This window comes from Lissotriton vulgaris, unplaced genomic scaffold (genome assembly GCF_964263255.1).
Source record: "Lissotriton vulgaris unplaced genomic scaffold, aLisVul1.2 SCAFFOLD_791, whole genome shotgun sequence".
In the NCBI taxonomy this organism is placed as follows: Eukaryota; Metazoa; Chordata; class Amphibia; order Caudata; family Salamandridae; genus Lissotriton; species Lissotriton vulgaris.
In genome coordinates, this window is record NW_028252882.1 from 43,571 (window position 1) to 49,738 (window position 6,168).

Sequence of the window (6,168 nt, forward strand, 5' to 3'; positions counted from 1 at the left end):
CAAGCACGGATTTTGGCTTAGCTGGTAGCGTGGTCTCTGTAAAGTCTCTTAACCAATTATCAATTATAGGTTGGTCTAGTTCAACCCTCTGCGTTAACTGAGGTATAGAGCTCAGAAGGCAGGTGTTAAGAGCGAGAGTATCGAATCTGAACCAGTTTCTGGTCAAGGTTTTGGACCTATTTGTCCTTAGAGGAATCGAAGGTTGGAAGGATACAGACAAAGGTACTGCAAAATGGTCGGACCACTGTAGTGTAATGACAAAGGTACTGCAAAATGGTCAGACCATTGTAGTGTAATAGGTGGGTCTGATGTGAGACCTAGAATATTAGAAAAAAATGGGATCCAGCAGATGACCTGCTTCATGGATGGGAGGGAATTTATTAAATAGAGATTCATAGCTTTCAAATCTGCAATTGGGGTTTGGCTGAGAGTGCAGGTGGCATCCTGTAAGTGCAAATTGAGATCTCCAAGCAGAATTAAGTTAGAGCTTTTGAGCATAAGAGTGGCAATTATGTCAAGGATAGTGGAGCACCAGCTACCTGCATAGCCAGGGGGATGGTAAATTGGGGAGCCTGTGATAGAACAGCATGACGTCGGAGTGGTAGGTGTACTGTAGGTGCTCATGATGGTTTGGCCCGCCGTCCTGGGCCTGCCAAACCATCATGTGCACTTAGCATGTTCCCCACTGGCTTGTTTTGTACAGCCTGGGTGGAGAACATGCACAGGATCCCACTTTCTAGCTGAGCGCCAAGCCATGATGCTTAGACCAATCACGACGCTGCTGTCATGCTGGTGACAGCAGCATCGTGATTGGCTTGGGGAGGTCTGTGCACTGCCGTGAGCCAGGAAAAGGAGAGGCAGCGACTGGTGACCAGCATATAAGTCTTCTCCCTTCCCACCCGCCAACGTTCCCTTCCAGCCACCACTGGACAAGTAGGCTTAGAATCCAGGCTATGAGGAAGCATTCTAGGCCACTAAAATGACCATCATGAAATATTTTGACCGGACCAAGAACACCAAACTAGAAGTATAAGTCACTCCATGAAGGCCATGTGCAGTACTACTTTGGACTTATCCAAAGCAGAGTGCTGGCGATGAAGTGGGGGATGCCAACACTCCCACATACATCAACACAAGCATGACTTTAGATACCATCCCAGATCACAAGCTACTGATACCACTGTTTCAGTGCACAGACCCTCACCCTCACCCACCACCGTGCATACAGAAGTGGGCAGTACAACACGAGTAGTACTGCTTCAGCATCAAGTTCTGTGGAGAGGATGGGACGGGTGTCAATAGCCCAGATCACTATCTTCGAATTCAAAGCCCACTGAAAACTACCCAGCCACTAGCGCCAAAGAAAACAAAAACATCATAGACCAAGTGTCATGCCCTAAAGTCATGTGCATTGATGAATTCAAAGAGGCTAAAGCAGTGTTAAAAGCCATCAAACCCTCATGGTAATCAGGTCAACTCAAAGAAGAATTTTCTTGATGGACAATGAGAAACATGTAACATGCTGCCCTGTTCGGGTTCGACATAAGATTTGTGCCACCAAAGACCGCATCATCTTAAATGGATTAACCCACAAAGTCACTTACTGAGGGTAAACTACAGCTAACACACCAAGGAATGATGAAAATGAAGCATGACTTTTAGAGAAAGCTTTGCTCCCTGGTCTTGATGAAAAGATGGGAGATCTGATCTCTCTCTGATAACTTAGCCACGTCTCTGGCTGCGCCTGTCCTCAATCACAGTGGTCAAGTGACTGGAAGATGGGCCAATGTTAAAAGCAGACCGTTTACCACCAACATGGAAAATTCTTACTACTAGTAATTAACTTATGCACCAATTACCATGCAGTAGAAACGGTCTTGTTCCCACCTTTCGGAGCCGTCAACACTAGAGCTAAAAACACATACTTGCTGTTTAAGTCATCCGAAACGTCACGCAGCTGGACAATCGGCACCCATTCTAATGCAATTAATGTCATGTCAAGATTACACAACAAAAGCCACCAAAAATCAACCTAAAATGTCCAAAGGCTTACCAAGACGACAAACAATTCATGCATACCGTGAAAAAATGATTACAAGCGTGAAATATCATGAAGTTGTCGAAGTGGATGATGCAGAACTGCCTTCGTGCTCACAGCAACACTCCACACTGCCAGAACCCAGTGCCATTCTGTTCTAACGAGTAGCAAGAGATATAATTTCTGCGACTCAAAGTGGGCGATATTTGCAACCTTGCCGTCGGATAACCCAAAAGCAAAAAGCCTGTCACACTATCGGAGTGAAGGCTTGAAGCCACGGTCTTTCAATACTGGCGCACGACTGTCACTCCAGGAATGAAATGCCATGTCCTGTGTGAAAGTGGCCCTTGAATAGTGGTGACGAGAGGAGGGAGAGCGAAATTAGTTTGCATTTTTTGCCCTCTGGATATACAAATGCTGCCTGTAGACCAGTATGTTGCCACTGGACACAGTAAAAACATTTCTAAACAAACAAACAATGCTGCGGCACCCTGGGTCTCCTTGAAATGGCTCCCTTACAGAGGATCCTTTTGTCAGAGCCCACCAGCTGAACTTGGTGCAGGCCCAGGGCCCCCATTCAATCCTACTAACCTTGTGGGGAGGGGGGCATAATTTACCGTTAAGCCACTTAGTCCACCCCTTCCAACCGCCCCCTCCAGGCATTGCCACGCAGTATTTCCTTTCAGCCGCCAAGGTACAGTCTCATTAAGGGCCTCCATTCGAAACGCCGCTCACAGCTGAGCCGAGGCCGCCTGTCTCACTATGTGTCAGTTAGGGACACCAAGCAAGCAGCATACAAAGCCGTTAGACAGCCTCCCATGCACCACGTTGAAGCACCAACATTACCACATACAGCCCATGAAACGATCCAGTGACACCCTATATCCCTCTCTTACCTCCTGTTCTGCCCCTTACTGCAACAACTCGCCCGTCCCTACCTCCCGCTAGTCCCTTTAAGCTCGCCTTCGCCCACGCCCTGTTGTGGGAGTCGTAGTGTTTTACTTCCTCCCGGATCCCATGTTAGTAGAAGCAGGAACTACACCACCCATGAGGCACCGGGCCTCGACACAGAGAACGACAACACCACCCAGCGGTACATGTGGCGTCGCGAGCCTTGGTTGGCCAGAGCCATCGTATGAGGATGGGGTTGCGCGGGCCACAGCCAATCACTTCGTGAGAAAGACTGGCGCATGATCCATAACGCTAGGGGATTGGTGAGAGGTGTCACCTGCTGACAGCTATGACGAGGCCTGTGCTGGTGCACACGTTTTCAACGACCAATTGGAAATAACTAAAGAAAATATTTGTGAAATGCTACGGCCGTTTAGGCCCGTGATAGTCCCTGGCGTACAGTGTTACTCTACACACAACTAGAACGCTAACACCGTGATATTTGTAGAACAAAAAGTAAGGCTGCCATTGCACTGACGTTAAGACGCAGAAGGAGAAGAGGTGGCGTTCACACCGTTTAATGGGGAGCGACATGTTGCCGCAAATGAGCATAATACAGGATTTAGTTTTTCTGTGTTTATTAAATGCATAGTTGAAAACTTTTTTTCTAAAACGAAAGAGAACTGTGTTCGACAGTAATGGCATTTATGGCACCAATGTGTATAAACAGTATCCTTTCACCATTCATATATATGTTTCTTCACATGAAAGTTAGATTTCCATAACTGAAATTAGGGACCATTTAAAAGACAAATAGTCATTTCAGTTTTCCATGATTTATTGAAATGCATTTGGAAGACAGGCATAGCTGCCAAAGTTTCAGATTGCTATGTGTGCCATTTTCATAATTTCCGTGTAATTATGAGTCACATTTCAACGATTATGAGTGACACTTTCTTGCAAGAATAGTAAAGCAATAAAGACATTGAGCGAATGAATGAAATATTAAAAAGGGCAATGCAATGGCTAACTACCAATCATCTGAAGCTAAATGCTCAAAAAACAGAATTCTTACTAATCTCTCCACCAAAGTGCGCTACGGAAATAAAGGAATGGACCAAGTTGGTGACTGCGCTCAACTGCACCCCGACTCTAGTCAACTCAGCTAAGTCGCTAGGGATCACCTTAGACGAGAGTCTCGACATGAAAACTCATATTAATTCAATGGCAAAAAACGCCCGCTTCCACCTGAACTACCTAAGAAAATTGAAACCATTCATCTCTGAAGCAGATCTGAAACTGGCAATCCAATCTTTAGTCATCTCTAGGATTGAATATGGTTGCACCACCTTAGCAGGTCTACCAAAAACATCCACAGCACCACTAAAAGCCTGCCTCAATGCTGCAGCGAGACTCATCACCGGATCTAGAAAGTTTGACCACATCTCCCCGCACCTGAAAGCGCTGAATTGGCTACCCTATGAGGCCAGAATTCAACTAAAGATAGCATGTATCACCCACAGAGCACTCCACCACAATACTCCTAGATACCTATCCAAGAAAATTGAGCTATCAGGAGGCAACAGACCGGCCAGGAGTGCCAAAGAGTTGGTGCTGCGCCCAGCCATATTCAGAAAGAAAAAAAAAAAAAAAACTTATGACAGAGCATTCTCAGGAGCGGCCCCCAGGATTTGGAACTCATTGCCTCCAAGCATTAGGAAGATTCCTAATACCTCAAAATTTAAGCGAGAAGTGAAGAGCTTCTTAATGAGTAAATATCTGATATAGACAAGGTTATGTCTCACTATGAGAACGAATGCTAGCAGAAAGGGAAAGACTGCCGTGAATTTAGATGGAAGATAATGATGGTCTGATACTGTCGACTTTCCTTTTGTAACTAAACTGTATACCAATTGCTACCTCATGTCAAAGCTAATTCATACAACTATCTCACATCCTGAAACTATATAACCGCTACCTCATAGGTATGACAAAAAGGACAAATGACATAACCTCACGTTGTAAAGCAAATTCGTTTTATAACCGACGTACCCGAGTGGAATGTAGCTACTTAAGCACTCTCTATAGCCATATAACTATCTACCTCATATATATTTGTTTGTTTAATTGGTTATCTTCTTGTTAATATTTAAACTACTTGTATGTGAAGCGCTCTGATACCCACGGGTCTTGTTCGCGCTATATAAAACTTTAAATAAATAAATAAATAAATAGACGAGGGAAACATATAATTATCAGAAATGACACCCATTAGAGCAACGAGAAACTCTTAAGAAGATCTTAAAACTGCTGCAAAGCACTAGAAATGGAAGGACACTAACCAGAGACAGAATGCGTGACTGCAGTTCTCAATAATGGAGGAGGACTTGCAGGCACTGCAGCTGCTCAGAAGATGTTCTCATTGATCTGATCATTCATTATCACGCACTAGCTTGAAAAGCAAACTTCATAGCATAGCAAGTGCAACTAGAAAATTATACCTTCACTCAGTCTCAGGCACTTACTTCTTTGTAAGCCTAGTGAGCTGGCGCCGCGGCAATAGGCGTGCCCGTCACATGTTACATGAAAGTGGGGAGCGCAGAATCCACGCTCCACTGCATTAAATCCACAACTTGTCACCATTTCACATTATTCAAAAGTTCGTCCATTTTCATCCACGTTTTATCTGAAGTTGTTTACATTTTCAAATCCACATGCATATCAAAATGTGCTTTGGAAACTTCTCATATTTTCGTGTGCCCATCCAGGCCTCTTCCGAAATAAGATCCAAATACAACAGGGCCCGTCACATGTGGCATCATACCCAAATTGCATATCCACATTAAAACTCATTCCTCTCACATAACTTATGTCAACTTACTAAAATATCAAACACTCATAAACCCAAATCATGAGTAAGTAATCCCATATAGCTGTGGTCAGCTTCCTGATGACCAAGGAGATCATTAAACCAATCACATTTCTATATATTTACATGATCAAAGGACCTATACGGGAGGTTAAAGCAGTTTTTCGTATCGCCTGGGGGGGTATTTCCCTTGTTTGCATTAGGGTCCATGGCACCCCTACTACACCTTGCCCAGCAGGGCCTTGTCACTGTTCTGAATATCTCAGCATGGTCATAGACATGCCACAGGCATTTCTCCACCTCCCAGGAGAACTCACACACTAGCTACACAATGACCTGAATGCAACAATTCTATGTGGTTACAACTCAG

General features: G+C 44.6%; 1 protein-coding gene across 1 annotated transcript in view; it reads right to left on the bottom strand.

Moving 5' to 3' along the window:
• The window catches only part of LOC147661224 (farnesyl pyrophosphate synthase-like), a gene marked incomplete at its 3' end in the record, with an annotated part of 29,894 nt that extends 26,825 nt beyond the window's left edge, over positions 1-3,069 (bottom strand). Inside the window, exon 1 of the mRNA XM_086951226.1 lies at positions 2,935-3,069. The remainder of the gene's footprint in view (positions 1-2,934) is intronic.
• Positions 3,070-6,168: the final 3,099 nt, after the last annotated feature.